General features: G+C 42.2%; 1 protein-coding gene across 1 annotated transcript in view; it reads right to left on the bottom strand.

The window, feature by feature from the left end:
* Positions 1–15634, bottom strand: part of LOC149818528 (uncharacterized) — a 59391-nt gene extending 43757 nt beyond the window's left edge. The window contains exon 1 of the mRNA XM_089985798.1: positions 15514–15634. The gene's annotated coding sequence lies outside the window, so the exon portion shown is untranslated. The remainder of the gene's footprint in view (positions 1–15513) is intronic.
* Between the last annotated feature and the right edge of the window lie 836 nt (positions 15635–16470).

Raw genomic sequence — 16470 nt, 5'->3', positions numbered from 1 at the left:
TTGAAAAAGTTCAAGTTGTAATTTTTAAGCACGAGAAAAGACCTTGTACTTGATGATTCAAAATTCTTCAAATATACATTCAATTTTAGTGAGAAGATGGGATAAAAGCAACACTCTTCTGCAATGCAGGATGCATATTTTCAATCCAAAATATTATGGAAAAAAGTGGTAGTCAAGAGGTTCTGGTCATGTCTCTCTAAATTTAGATCTAGAGCTATCAAAGCATAGGAATATGTGCATGGAAAGATTTTTCGATAACAAAGTAAGCAAGCCACACTAGAGTTTGAAAAGTTTTCCTTTAGGAGATAAGCAATACTAGTGAGAGAGGATGATGATATAGATTTTATCACAAGATGGTCAATATATGGATCAAAAACACTTCTCGAGCGTCTTGCATTAAGGTTGCTATCCCAACATGCTACATCATTGCGTTCTGAAATAAATTGGAGCATGTATGCCAAATTCACAACATCAAGCGAAAAAACTCATTAGCAAGCGTGCAGAGGATTTAGTTTTTGTTCATTCTAATCTTCGATTAATTTTGTGAACTAGTGAGGAGTACAAGTACTATTTTTTAATTGTTATCTTAGTTATTTCTTAGTTCTTTCATTTAAATATGCATGTAACCATGTGCTTAACATTTTCAAATTTAATTTATAATGCAAACAAGGATCATCCAAATTTTGGGATGTAAACCCAAAGGAGTGGGACTTGAAGGAGGGAGCATGATTTAAACACCCTCAACATGGACTTTAATGATCCTATTGTTCCTTCTTCTTTTGATGAATATGAAGTTGATGATGAAGCAAAAAATTAATGATAGGTTTTTTAGCTCATGGTTATATACATTGTATATGATATACTTTTGGTATGCAGTTATGCAGTGTTTTATTTGCTTCTTTTATTAGTATAATTTATTTCTTTTTTATTTGACTTATTTGATTGTTTCATATTTTTTATTTTACTTGGCATAAATTTAATTGTGTTGTGTTATTGTAAATTGTTACTTGATTTATTGCATTAATTTATGCATGATGAATTGATGAAAAATTAATAATTGTTTTTATTTCATTATTGTTAATTGTTAACTGTTAAAATTGTTAAATGTAAATATATATATATATAAGTAATGCTCTGGTGCTCTAGGAGCACCTACTCCCACATACTAGAAATCACAGTTGTAGGTTGCAACCTCTTAATCAGACCATATAGATGAACTTAACATAGTTTATTCGATAGGAATCATGCTTTGGATTATGTTTTTTGGACATACAAATAAGTTTTTTCAAGTCATGAAATTTTGATACATTGTGAGCTGTTGATTTTTGTAGATCCTAATTACCTACATGTATGCCATAATCACATGATCCAAAACTTGTTTTCCACAAAATAATGATTGTAGATCAAATCTATAAGGTCTGATCAGTGAAAAAAGCTCAAATTTTTTTATTAAAAAATGAACCTTCTATTAGGTGGGAGTAGGCGCTCCCAGAGCGCCCTATATATATATATATATATATATATCCTCCCCCACACCCAAGTTTTTTTAAAGTGCCGCATTGCCTCACCCGCACCTATATGACATAGGTTTCCAATATTTCTAATAACATTCACAGATTTGCCAGTGCTCAACTGCAGATACTCTAGCAGCTCATTTTTTTATAGTTCTTCTAACTAATGCTCAAATAGAAGTCCATAATCTTCTTCAAAGAACATATTCAAAAGTTTCCAGATTGGGATGAGATTCTTCAATAGTGACCTTGCATGATTAGGAATGCCATTGTGAAGATGCCCTAAACTAGTTTCCTCTTTTAAGGAACCAAGGGTGGCATCAACTATAGTAATTCATGATCATATAGGCAGAGAAAAACCAAATAGCATTTGTTCCCAACATATCCCAAGCTACAAATTCAATTGGAGTTGATGGAAACAGTGCACCTACAACAATTGGGATCCCCGCCAAGCTGCAGACAAGAGCCCATAGGTATCTCATACAAACACATGAATGTTTCTTCCTTCGGTAGTCTATTGCAGTAACATTTTCCAGGTAGTTTTTCATCAACACATTCAGAGCAGTTTTAACTACAATGACTATACCTGTCACGGGCCTATTTCCTTCAATGGGCCAGCGCGGCGCGACGGTCCTTCCTCACCGCCGCAAGCCTACTCGTCAGCTCGTTTGCCGATCGCGGAAGCTTGTAATCAGAGTGCAAGAGAGAATAGAGGGAGAGAAATTGCAATCACAAGAAGCAATCACAATGAGGGTGAACAAAAGAAAGCTCAACGCATTTACTTCATTCACAATTTTGCCCGCAGGCCATTACAGTTCAAGTATATGGGCTGCCCCTTCGGGGTATTGATTCACCTGAATCGGGCAACTTACATCAGACTCAACAAAAGCAAAACAGACTCTAAGTGCAACTGTACACTATAAGTCGCAAGGGAACATGCTTCCCCCTTCAAATCATGCACCGTCCTCGGCACCATCTGTTCTGTGGTAAGCCCTGACTTCAGCCGGGTAGCGGCTGTTCATTCGAAATGCAGGCTCCCACGTTGGTTCCGTTGTTTCCTCCCACTGCACCAAGTATTTCTTCGCTTGCCCCAAGTAGTTGACCTTGTGGTGAAGGATCTGACTGAGGTGCTTCTCGGCCCGTTGTGCTGTCGGGGCCCTCTGCATGATGAGAGCGCATTGTGGCATACTGCGTTTCGGGTCTCCATCATCTGGATGGAACTGCTTGAGGTTGCACACGTGGAACACCGGGTGCACCTTGAAGTCTGGGGGCAACTCCAGCTTGTATGCCAGCTTGCCCACCTTCTTTGTGATGGTGAAGGGTCCCTCATACTTTCTGAGTAGTCCGCGGTGCCGCCCGCGGAAGATACCTGTGCGACCAGGATATAGCTTCACCAACACTTGGTCCCCAACTTGGAACCCTGCGGGCCGACGATGTTTGTCCGCCCACTTCTTCATTCTCTTTGCCGCTTTGTGTAAGAATGCCTTCGCCAACTCATTCTGCTCGTGTCAGTCGCGAACAAACTGATAGGCGAAAGATGGCCTTCCCTTTTCTTGTGCGGCAAGAGTGTGCGGGGTCAGTGGCTGCTGCCCCGTGGCTATCTCAAACGGGTTGTGGCCTGAAGACTCGCTCTTCTGCAGATTATAACAAAATTGTGCCACATCGAGGAGTTTCACCCAATTTTTCTGATTGGCACTAACAAAGTACCTAAGGTACTGCTCCAGTATCCCGTTGATGCGCTATGTCTGCCCATCTGTCTGTGGATGGAAGCTTGTTGAAAACAGCAAATCAGAGCCAAGTAGCCGAAATACTTCATGCCAGAACTTGCCCGTGAAGCGAGCATCGCGATCACTCACAATGCTCTTTGGTACGCCCCAGTGCTTCACCACATGCTTTACGAACAACTCTGCAGTCTTCTCTGCATGGCACTCCTTGGAAGCTGGGATAAAGGTGGCATACTTTGAGAAACGATCCACCACGACCAAAATAGAACTAAGGCCCTCTACCTTCGGCAGACTAATAATAAAGTCCATGGAGATGCTATCCCAAGGACGTTCTGGAATTGGTAGAGGCTCGAGGAGACCGGCAACCTTCTGGTTTGTCCCCTTATCTTGCTGGCAGATGAGGCATGTCCGCACATACCCCTCAACGTCGTCTCTCATCTGCGGCCAATAGTAGCCGCGCTCAAGGAGTGCTAAGGTCCGCTCCTGACCAGGATGGTCGGCCCATAGTGTATCATGGCACTCCTTGAGTAGCTCTCGGCGAAGGCTTCCCCACCGTGGTACAAAGATGCGTCCCCCTTTTGTTACGAGGAGGCCATCCTGTAGCCAAAATCGCCGAGTCTTCCCTGCCTGCGCCAGAGAAACAAGGTGTTGTACGGTCGGATCATGCTGCGTACCCTCGCGGATGTGACTCAGCAATGCACCCTCCAAATGCACTTCAGAAGACTCCGCGCGCGCAGCTGCCAGTTCAGCCCTACGACTCAAGGCATCCGCCACAATATTGGTCCTTCCAACCTTGTACTCCAAGGCAAAGTCGAACTCAGCCAAAAACATCTGCCATCGAGCTTGTTTAGGCGTCAACTTCTTTTGTGTCTGAAAATAGCTCGTAGCCACATTGTCCGTCTTGACGACAAACTCGGCACCCAAAAGGTAATGTCGTCAGGTCCTGATGCAATACACAATGGCGGTCATCTCACGTTCATGCACTGTGTAACGCCTCTCTGCATCCTTCAGCTTGCGACTCTCATATGCGATCGGATGACCATCTTGCATAATAACTCCGCCAATGGCAAAGTCTGAGGCATCAGTGTGGACTTCAAAAGGTCTCGAATGATCAGGCAGTTGCAGCACTGGCTCCCTCACTAAGGCTTTCTTCAAGCCATCGAAGGCATCTTGGCACGCTCCTGTCCAGAGCCATACCCGATTCTTCTTTAACAAATCTGTGAGAGGCGCAACAATGAGGGAATAACCTTCGATGAAACGCCGATAATAGTTTGCCAAACCGAGGAATGACCGCAATTCTGGCACTTTGCTTGGCGGAACCCATTTCTGGATGGCCCTTATCTTCTGCCCATCCATACGCAGCACACCACGCCCCACAACGTGGTCAAGGAAGCTGATCTCCTCTTGCCCGAAGAGACACTTCTCTCGTTTGACACAGAGGTCATTCTCCTTCAGCACCTGAAACACTGTTCGCAAGTGCCCGACATGTTCCTCCATGTTGCTACTGTAGATCACGATATCATCCAGGTAGACTACTACAAACTTGTCTAAGTAAGGGTAGAAGATCTGGTTCATTAAAGTTGTGAACGTGGCTGAAGCATTTGTCAACCCGAATGGCATTACTAGAAATTCGTAAGCACCATAGCGGGTGACGCAAGTTGTTTTCGGCTCATCACCTTCAACAATCCTTACCTGCCAGTAACCCGATCGCAGATCTAGCTTGGAAAAGATACGAGCACTGCCTAGCTGATCGAACAAGTCCGCTATCAATGGCAATGGGTACTTGTTCTTCACCGTGACCTTGTTCAAAGCACGGTAATCCACACATAACCGTTTAGAGCCATTATGTTTCATCTGGAAAAGGATCGGGGCACCAAATGGGGCTTTTGATGGACGAACAATGCATGCGTCCAACATCTCGTCTAGCTGCCTGCGCAGCTCCTTCAGCTCAGCTGGCCCATGCGGTATGAAACCATTGCATGAGGCTTCGCTCCCGAGGTCAACTCAATTTTGTGGTCGACCTCACGTCTTGGCGGAAGACGTTTTGGCAATTCCGGGGGCATCACCCCCTGAAACTCTTCCAATAGTGGGGCTAGGGTCGGCGGCACTGTTGCTTCTACCTTCCCTTCATCTGCACGCACTGCAACTAAGAATGTCTGCTCCCCATGCTTGACAGCCTTCTTCAGTTGCATTGCCGATAACACGGAAGAGTTGCCTTTCTGCGTAAGGCACTGCACTGTGTGTGACAGGTCTGACCCCATGATCGTCAACGTGTTAAACTTTGGCAACATCATAACATTCTGGCTTCGCAGAAACTCCATACCCAGAATCACCTTGAAATCGTCCAGGGGCACCACAGAGAAGTTGACTTTGCCGACCCAACTCCCCACTTGAGTAGCCACATCTCTTGCTTCACCAAGGATGGGCTTGGCCTCAGAGTTTACTGTTTTAATAGTCCTCTGCTTTGGCCCAGTTTTCAAGCCCAACCGCTCTGCCTCTTCCCGCGAGACAAAGTTGTGTGTGGCCCCCGAGTCTACCATTGCTGAAGTAGACTTTCCATTCATAATGACTTCTACGTACATAAGTTCCTTACTGACGTGCATGTTCTTAGTTGCGCAACTTCTAGCTGCGTTAATTGATCGCATGGCCCCTATCCTTGGTTGCATGGTCTCAGTGTCACTGCATTCAGTATCGCTGCATTCTTCCCGTGCAGCATTGGCTTGCCCGTCGTCCTTTACAAGGCGCTTTGGGCACTGCCTGGCGATATGTCTATCGCCGCAGAACCAACATGTTACAACCGCACCCTTGTTGTTGTTGTTATGCTTCGTGAAGTTCTGTTTCTTTTCGGATTGATGGCGTGTCGACGCCTCACCTTTATCATCGCGCTGCTCATCCTTCTTCCCTCCGTGGTCAGGCTTCTTCCAACTTTGGTTGATGGGGTGAAAGGCTTGCGCTGAGTGTCAACTAAGCGCTCAGCCGCCACATATGCATCTTCCAAAATACGAGGGTTGCTCCTTTCCACTTCAGACTGTGCCCATGGCTGAAGTCCCACAATGAACCAGTTGAGCATGTCATCTTCTGGCATGTTAGGTATCTCCAGCATAAGCTTCTGGAACGTTCTGACATAGTCTTGCAACGAACCAGTGTGTTTGAGCTCACGAACCATCCGGTAAGCCTGTCTCTGCGCATTTCTTGGCATGAAGTAGTTGCGCAACTCCATTTTGAAGTCATCAAAGGTGTCTATCACACATTGACCCCTCTCCATGTCATTGCGCTTCCGCCTCCACCAAGCGATAGCGTCACCATCAAGTAAGGCCGCTGCAGCCTTAATCCTCAGATCTTCGAGGGTCACATTCTGGATATCCAAGTAGTCTTCTACTTGGAACAAGAAGTTCTCAATGGCCTTGCTGTCACGAGAACCATTGAATTTTGCGGGTCTTGGCACATCAATCCTTGAAGGCCTCTCACCATTTCCGCCATTCAGGGTCACCGTCTGCTGCAACGTACGGTTCTTCAACTGAAGCTCCCCTACTTCAGTCTGCAAGTCGGCCATTGTAGTCGTCAACGAAGTGACCTGCCCCATTAATAAGGTTACCTGCTCTTGCAGGCTCGCCACCACATCATTCAGTCCATTGAATGATTCACATGCGCGTGAAATCGCTTTATCATGTGAAGTCACTTCTTCCACCAGCTTGTTAACAGTTGCAGCCAACTCTTCTTGGCCCCGAGGTGAACCCATCTCCTCAGCTTCAGCAACTGCCTTGCCTTTGGTGTTGCGCAAGTTTTGATAAGGCGCCACGATGTCTTGCTCACAAATCGCAGTCTGTCGACACCGACTCCGGAGTCCCTTCCCCAGCACGAGAACGGGCTCTGATACCACTTGTCACGGGCCTATTTCCTTCAATGGGCCAGCGCAGCGCGACGGTCATTCTTCACCGCCGCAAGCCTACTCGTCGGCTCGTTTGCCGATCGCGGAAGCTTGTAATCATAGTGCAAGAGAGCAAGAAAGAATAGAGGGAGAGAAATTGCAATCACAAGAAGCAATCACAACGAGGGTGAACAAAAGAAAGCTCAACGCATTTACTTCATTCACAATTTTGCCCGCAGGTCATTACAGTTCAAGTATACGGGCTGCCCCTTCAGGGTATTGATTCACCTGAACCGGGCAGCTTACATCAGACTCAACAAAAGCAAAACAGACTCTAAGCGCAACTGTACACTGTAAGTCGCAAGGGAACAATACCAATCCCCATAGCAAAAATACCTACTTCAGCAGCACCGTGCATAGGTGAGTCATTGGTATCACTCTGCAGTTTCCTGCTTATTCTTTAAAGCTGCACATTTAACATCTGAACTCAGGGTCAGCTTCAATTGCATAAGTAAGCTTCCTTATCAAATCAAGCAGTCGCACATCATCAGCCCATCAGAAATTTTCTCTTAAACCCTGCAGCTTGCATACTTGGTGCTACAGCCGTACTGCTATCCCAAAGGTATTCATAGGCAGAAAGAAAACCAAGTACAATAATCCAATGAAATTCAATACCCTGGTTGTGCAGTCTCCATAACTGAATTAAGATTTCAAAAGAAGAGACATGATCCTTTCCGGGTTCTTGGGTTGAATTACATTCCTTAGGTTGTCCAAGTGAATTTTCCAGCACAGTAACATAGTGAGGCTGCATATTGATTTTAGTTTCTTTTTCCCAACCAAAATCACTACTTAAAAAAGAGATTGAGTCCACACCAGAGTTGCCAAAAGCTTCATATATAGGTGGGAAGCACGCTTCCTCGAAACTCGCTTCGGATGCACAAAACTCCTCACTTCTGAAACTTGATAGGAATCTTGATTCTCCTATGCTTCCCCCACGTTTCTTCCTTCCTTCCCTACATGATTCCTATATGCTTCTCTCACGCTTCTTTTTATGCTTTCCATGTGCTTTCTTTCACACTTCCCGCTCACTTCTCATGTACTTTTTTTAAAATGGCAACCATCATCTTTAGATTTGAGAAGAATTTCATTCTTACATTACAAAATCATAAATTTTAAGAATAATAATTTTTATTTTAGTTTTTATTTCTTTCTTCTTTGATTTGTATTTTGTTTCCCATTTGATCCTATACCACTTTCTCTTTTATTCCTATTTTGCTTTTAAATTGATTCCTCGCTTCCCGCTTCTTAAAAATTTTAAGATATCACACTTCTTGCTTCCGCTTCTCGTTTTATTTCCCGCTTCCGCTTCCTAGTCTGGTAACCTTGGTCCACAACAAAAGCTGAGAGGTCAAGATTATCGAAAAAGGTTGCACTACCAAATTTACTATCATGGACTCCAAGCAGAGTTACCGGAAACGCCTATAGAATAGGGGAAGCGCGCTTCCCCGGGACGCGTTTCAGAAGCGCGAAACGCAGCGCTTCTGAAACGCGAGGGGAAGCGCAGGTTCAATTGAGGAAGCGCGTCCCCCTTTAAAGGGGTACGCGTACCTCTTTAAAGGGGTACGCGTACCTCTTTAAAGGGGTACGCGTACCCTTTTAAAGGGGTACGCGTACCCTTTTAAAGGGGTACGCGTACCCCTTTAAAGAGGTACGCGTACCCCTTTAAAGAGGGACGCTATTATGGAAAGGTCGAGTTTGCCCTTAATTTTTTTTTTTTACACATGAATTTATATTTTTTACCGAGGTTAAAATGGGTATTTTATAAAACCCGTGAAAAAATAAAATCAAAAGGGGCTTAGGGTTTTGTTTTTTCACGCGTTTCGACTCCTCTCTCTCTCTCTCTCTCTCTCTCTCTCTCTCTCTCTCTCTCTCTCTCTCTCTCTCGAGTTTTCGGCGAGCTCCGAGTTCCGGCGACCTCAAAAAATTCCGGTGGCCTCCACCGACTTCCGAAGATGAAGATGTTCACCTTCAGGTATGCTATCCCCCTCTCTCACGCTCTGTCACTCTCTCTATCTCTCTGTCGTGCGAGCTCCCCTCCACCAGTGGGATCCAATAGGGTAGTTTTGGGGAAAGTGATCAAATTCAAGGGTTTCTTTTTTCTTTCTCGGTGTAGATCTATCGCGGGGTTTTTTTTTTTCGGGGTGTATATCTGTCCGTGACTCTCTCATGGCTGCTGGTGGCTGAGGCAAGGGCACCCCCCATGTCTCGCACTTCTTCTTCATGGTGCTGGTGCCGGGTGGAGACAGAGGAACACCCTCTATCTTCCGCCCCCTCTTTTCCTCACAGTGGGCGATAGGGACAGAGGGTGGCCCTATGTCCTCCCCCCTTTCTCCCTTTTTTCAGACGATGTTTTGACTCGTCTATTTCTCATAACTATCAAGGGTTTTTTTGTTACTGTAGATCAAGGGTTTGTTTGTAGTTTTTTTAGTTTCTGATTCATTATCGCAGCCGTTTTTTTTATTCATTCTGCATGAAGCAGTGGGTTGTTTTTTATTGTCTCCATGATACTAGTCTATTGATAGCGTAAGCAATGTAATATTAACTTCTTATCTAAACAGATGGTATGCATTCGTCACAAAACTTTTCTGATATAGCTGGATTGTTAATTTGCATTGGCCATGATGTGCTGTAGCTTCTTATTTAACTCTTCAGTTGTTTATGATATAATGTATTCTACACTGATGAATAATTTTTTTACTAATTGGTGTATAACGGGTATAATATGCAATATTATTGTTTTATTGGAGAGCATTTGAGTGTGCTGTTCCCACATTTTAAAAGCTATTTCTTCAGTCCGATGTACAGTGAGAGGCTGAGAGCTGCTGGAGGATGTGAGCTGGTGCCTGGTACAAATAGTAAATGAACATTATCATGAAGAAGATAACTGTAATGATTTAGAACCTCAGTTCTAAGTCTATTGTCTCAGAGATCAATGTTTGCCAAGGCTGGTAGCACTTTAATGTTCTCCATTTGTGCAAAATTAAGTTGATGGGTACTTTGGAGAATTTCCCAATGAGTCGGGTATTGAACTTTAGTGGAGTCCTGAAAGAAAACTGGATTTATATGTTCTTGATCTGATTTAGCAGTTCAATCAAACTATTCTCGCTCTCTATATTCTCAGTTATTTATGTTGTTTGTTTCTTATTAGAACTTGAAGTGCTTGTTTGAGTATTTAGTTCAGTGATAGTCAGATTGCACGTAATTTCCCCCCCTTTTTTAGCTTAGTCTTTTGTTTACATCCCCATGCTTTGTGTTCTTCACTCTCCATTATTTACTGTTAATAATAGCTTTTTTTAAGTGTTTTAGGTTGATTCTGATACTTTTATGATGCAGATATATTTGCATGTTCTTTGCTTCATTAATGACCATCTCAAGCTATGATCACGATAATTCTGATGACGATGACGATTCTTTGTACAATTTGGAGCATGAATCATCTAGTGGTGTTGGGAAGGGCAAGAAGAGGTCTTCTGCTTGTCCATATCAGTTTGAGGACCGAAACGAAAATTGTTTTGATGAGGAAGATGAAGAAGAATATGACTTGGATGACTACTATTCTGAAGATGACCAAGATGATGAACCACCTAGCATGCATAAAACAACAGTGTTATGGCGCCATGTATTGAAACAAAAGAAGAGTGGGCAAGGAAAGCAAGGTGGAACCCAAGTTTTTATGTGCAGGCACTGCAAAAATATTTATCATGGGTCATATACTCGAGTTTTTGCACATCTCATGGGATCTCCAAAAGGACAAAGTGTTGGGATTGCCTTTTGCCCTGAAGTTGCAAAAAATGCAGAATTGGCAAAAAAAATTAAGAGGCAAGTTCGTCGAGTGGAGGTTTCATTAAGTGCATTTGAGTTGAGGAGATCAAGAATTGATACTCCAAAGAAGCCTATTAGTATTACTACATCATCTAGTGGAAGCCGAAAAACAGTTGATATTCGTGATACCTTTAAAAAGGTAGAAAGAGATGATGTAGATCACAAAATTATCAGATTTTTGTGTGCAAATGGCATACCTTTCAATGTGCTTCGATCACCATATTGGGAAGAGATGATATCTGCAGTTAGTAAAGTGCCCGGATATAAACCCCCATCATATGAAAAAGCGCGAACAACGTTGCTTGACAGTGAGAAAGAGTGTGTTCACAGGGAGTTAAATGAATTTCGAGAAAAGTTTGAGGAGTTTGGAGTTTCCATTGTCTCAGACGGTTGGACAAATATCAAGAACAAACACTTGATAAATATACTTGCCTCAAACTGTTTTGGCTCGATGTTCTTATATGCAAGCGATTTTTCTAATGTCCAACAGTCAGCTGCAAACATTGCCGAGTTTTTGAAAACGGGATTTAAACTTGTGGGGCCTTCTAATGTAGTGCAAGTGATTACAGACAATGCAGCAAATTGCAAGTTAGCAGGTGAAGAATTAAAACAAACGTACAAGTATATTTTTTGGTCACCTTGTGTTGTGCACACACTTAATTTGATCTTCAAGGATTTGGCACATGAGTTTCATTGGTTGGGAGAAACATATTTGCAGAGTAAAGAAATTGTGAAGTATATCACAAATCATTCAAAAGCACTAGCAATCTTTAGAAGAAATGAAAAATTAGAATTAATAAAGATTGCAAAAACAAGGTTTGCTTCACATTATACTACTTTGAAACGCTTGCTTGATGTGAGGGAGAGCTTAAGGCTCACAGTAATTTCAGATAGATGGAGTGATTGGAAGCAATCATGCACGGATGAAATTATGAAAAAAATGGCTGTTACAACAGAAACAACTGTTCTTGATGAAGAATTTTGGGATTCTGTACGTTTAGCATTATTGATTACAAAACCCATCTATAAGATGATTAAATTTTGTGATCAGGAAGGCCCTATAATTGGTGAAGTGTATGAAGGCATGGACAACATGTTGGGGGAAATCAAAGACAATCTAAAAGGACAACCAGATTTATATGAAAAGATTCATAAGATTGTCTCAAATAGATGGGACAGAATGAATGTGCCTCTCCATAGTCTAGCCCACATGCTTACTCCAAAATATTACGAGTCGGAGTATCTCAAAATCCCAGCAGCAGGAGGGGTCAAACGAGTTTCTCCTGGTAAAAAATTAATTCTATCTATTTAATAAAGTTTAAAGTTAAATGATTTAATTATTTTATTATTTCATTTGCATTTCTCTTGTTATAGTTACTAAACATTTTTTTTTGCAGAAAAGGATAATGATATCTTAGACGGTGCAATGCTTGCGCTTGAAGTCATATCTTCTGGAAATGAAGAGTTATCTACACTTTATAGGTCACAACTTGTGGCCTTTGCATCAAGAAGTGGAAGATTTAGCCGAAATGCAGCACGAATAAATGCACTGAATCCTACAATGTCAGTGCTTAATTGGTGGCGTTTTTATGGTGGTGATACACCGGAGTTGAGAGCATTAGCCATTAAGGTTTTATCTCAACCTATTAGCACATCTTCTGCAGAAAGAGTGTGGAGCACCTATAGTTACATTCACAATGTTAAAAGAAATAGGCTCAATGAAGATCGTGCTGATACCTTAGTGTATATTCATTCCAATCTTCGATTGATTGACAGGTATAATTAAACTGTGTTGTACTTTTGTTTTGGTATTTTTTTTCTATTTTTTTATCATTGATTGTTTATTAACATTCATATTTTATATTTTTGTTATAAAAGGTGCAACAATCGCTATAAAGAAGGGCCTAGTCGAAAATGTGATATCAATCCAGAACTTCCTATTGTAGAAGAAAATACGTTGAGATTAGAGGATATGCGATGGAGAGATTTGGATGATAGTGCACAACAATCAAGCACTATTTCCAAATTCAAACATAAAGATGCACAACCAAGAGCTCCATTACCTCCAATAATTATACGTACAAATGAAGTTCAAGAGGATACAAATCAATCCATCAGAGCTAGTAGAACTGCAGATATACAAGAGCGACCATCAGTTCCTCATGGTCGAATTGATCGTTTCTTTAGCCGGAGACCTAGGCAAGGTATGTTGATATTGTGTTTTTTATATTTTAAATTATGGTTTTTGAACATTTTAACTTTTTAACGTATTCATTATAGGAAATGAAGGAAGGAGCAGAAGACATGGTCGTGGAGGACAAGATGCACGTGATGATGCAGAAAGTTCGCGATCTATTGTTGACTTGAAGGGGAAGAGAAAGATGACAGATTAATGAACTCTTGAATTATTATTTTTTTTTATGATGTAGTTGGAGTTGTCCAACTTAAAAACTTTTATGTTACTTTTTTGTCATGGTCTTATAATATTTTTTTGGTATACTTTTATTTTGAATCTTGCATGATGAAGTGAAGTAGTGGATTATGTTAATTTTAAGGTTAGACTTAGAGTTTAGAACATTGTAGCTTATAATTTACAATTTAGAAATTTATAGCTTCTTAGGTCGCTTCCGGTTCACTTCCTATGTCGCTTCCGGTTCGCTTCCTATGTCGCTTCCGAGACGCTTCCTATGTCGCTTCCGAGACGCTTCCCGGTTCGCTCCTAAGTGGTCCCCCGCTTCCCGCTTCCTAAATTTTTGAAAGTGCCTCGCTTCCCGCTTCCGCTTCCCGTATCGCTTCCCGCTCCCGCTTCCTCGACTGGCAACTCTGACTCCAAGGTCCCCATCAATTCCAACAACTTCTAGATTTAAGAAAAAGTTAAACAATATGCCCGACAAAGACAATACCAAATTTAGCCCAATGATTTCCTTAGCAACATTATTAACACTCAACTTATCAAAACTAGGAATCATAGCGGTTCTAGAAATTACTTCTTTCTGAAGCCTTTTGTCGAACACATGGCACACAGTAGTGGATCCCCTACATTTCCTGCATAAAGCATGATGTTTTTCAATTGTCCATCTGCAAAATTTATGCTTATCCTTTGCTGCCCATTTACATCCTCTGCTTCTTGGTTTTCTATGGGAAAGACATTGTTCGGACATTTCTACAATCACCTTGTGCACATCCATGATGGAGTTTGGAGCTTGTAGTTTCAAATCTAAAACCGCTGCAAAAGCCCCAAGTAGACAATGTTGATGCACAAACCATCAGCTACCCAAGTAAAAATTTGTATCCTGTCCCTTTGCCCACCGTGTTGTTTAGATTTCTTTGTGTGTGCAAAATCACATCAATCACTTGGTGAGTGCCGAGCGATGGGTGTTGCTTTCTCCAAACAGATTATATGCACAATCTATATTTCTAGATCCAAATTCATTGCACTTTGACCACTCATCACCGTGGTCTAAGAATGATGACATGCCCTGCTGAGCCTTTTCAGCAATTTTGCCATTGTTGTTCACAACTCTAGAGTTTACTCGACCTTTCTCAATAAGAATCCAATGGCTTCTATCAATGAGGCAAACAATAATTGAACCAGAGTTATCGGATGCTTAATAGATAGGTGCGAAACACGGTTCCTGGAACTCTTTTCGGAAGCACAAAACTCCTAGCTTTCCAAACTTCATAGGAATCTCGTACGCTTCCCACACGTTTCTTCCCTGTTTTCCTGATTCCTATGCGCTTATCTTACTTTTCTTTTCATGTTTTCCATATGTTTCCTTTCACGCTTCCCTCGCATATACTTTCTTTAAATTGGCAACCATCATTTTTAGATTTTAAGATTGTATTAGTATTTTGCTTCCCACTGGATCCCATATCACATCCTTTTTTATTCCTATTTTGCTTTTAAATTGATTCCTGGCTTCTCGCTTCTTATAAATTTTAAAATACCTCGCTTCTAGCTTCCGCTTCCTAGTCCGGTAACCTCGAACTGAACCGACTGGGATTCAACTATTGGTAGGTTTGAAGCCTGAGTTCTTTCCATCTGGGTCAAAGATGGTCTATTCTTTTGTTGATGGGGGCCACGCCCTCTTTCCATTTCGGTGTCTAGCAGCCACCTGAAACTTGGAGATGGCAGATGTAATCATGCTGCACCTGGCATCAACAGAGCCAAGACTCACCCGAGGTTGGGACTCATCCTCTTTCTCTATGCTCAAGCGTACAAGACAAGGGTGCTCTATGGCATGGAATGCCTGCAATGAGGATTCAGATTCATGGTGGAATTGTGCACGACGTTGCTGAGTATAACGGCATCTGGACGAGGCAATGTCAATGGCTACACAATGCAATTTTTTATTAAATGCTTGGCATATTTCTGAACATGCAAAGAACGCTTATTGTAGAGACATTTCATCGAGCAATTGGGGCGCCTCTATGGCTGTGCATGCTTCAGATGGATCAACGAAAAGAGAGGAGATGCTAATGGTTGTCTCTACACATCAATGTAGAATGGAGAGAGAGAGGAGCATACCTGTCGGAAGACGCCGGAGGCGGAGGGATTTGGTCAGGCGACGGCGGAGGTCGTTGGTCGGAAGTAGGGTATGCAGGAGGGCAGGACACGAGGGAGTCGGTGAGAAGGGGTCCCGATAAACAGGGTTGGGCAACCAGGTCGGGTCTAGTCTACCCGACCCATTTACATTCCTCCTATGGGTGACAACGGGTCTGGTTTGACACGGACCCGACCCTTACTCAGGCCTATATCTATATAGTCAGGGTGATGAAAAAGGTCTGATTAGAATTTGGGTTGGACCCAAAAGGTTTAATTAATATATAAAGTTGGGTATAGTTTGTGAAATTTCATACCAGACTCGGGTCCGATCGTTTGATTATTCAATGTAAAAATATTATTTTACCTGAGTATGGCCGAGGTCTGATTCATGTAATGCTTATGGAACCCAGATATAATTGTTCTTATAGTGGACCTGATTGACCCGATTCCAGACACAATACCAGCAGCTCAAAGTTATGTCACAGTACACGAGTGGACATGTGGGACATTTAAGGCTTTATTTTAATAAAAATACAATTTTTAACATTAAAATATCAAAATTAGTTTTTTATTGATTACAAAAAAAAAAATCTGTGTCCTTCTTTCATCTTTTCCAAAAAAATTTCAAACTTTTGAGTTGAATCTGCGTCGCATCCTCGTGGATTTGTGACATAGCCTCAAAGTCAGGTCCGGGTTCGAACCCACTTTGAGTCTGAACCAAATCCAACCTGTTGATTAACTCCCTACTCCCAAGGGTTAGTCAAAAACCCACTCTCACCCGGTTTATCCAAAACTGTTAGAAACTTGGTTTAGCTCAATGTTGTCAATACTGGGTTCGGACATGAAACGATTCAGAGAATCAGCGTATTCAGACTCGAACCGAGTTGAATTGGTCAATTTTATTTTTAAATTTAAAAATTCATTAAAATTTTGAAAACT

This window comes from Nuphar pumila, chromosome 13, assembly GCF_984573655.1.
Source record: "Nuphar pumila chromosome 13, dmNupPumi1.hap1.1, whole genome shotgun sequence".
In the NCBI taxonomy this organism is placed as follows: domain Eukaryota; kingdom Viridiplantae; phylum Streptophyta; class Magnoliopsida; order Nymphaeales; family Nymphaeaceae; genus Nuphar; species Nuphar pumila.
This window is presented reverse-complemented; position numbering and strand designations above follow the sequence as displayed.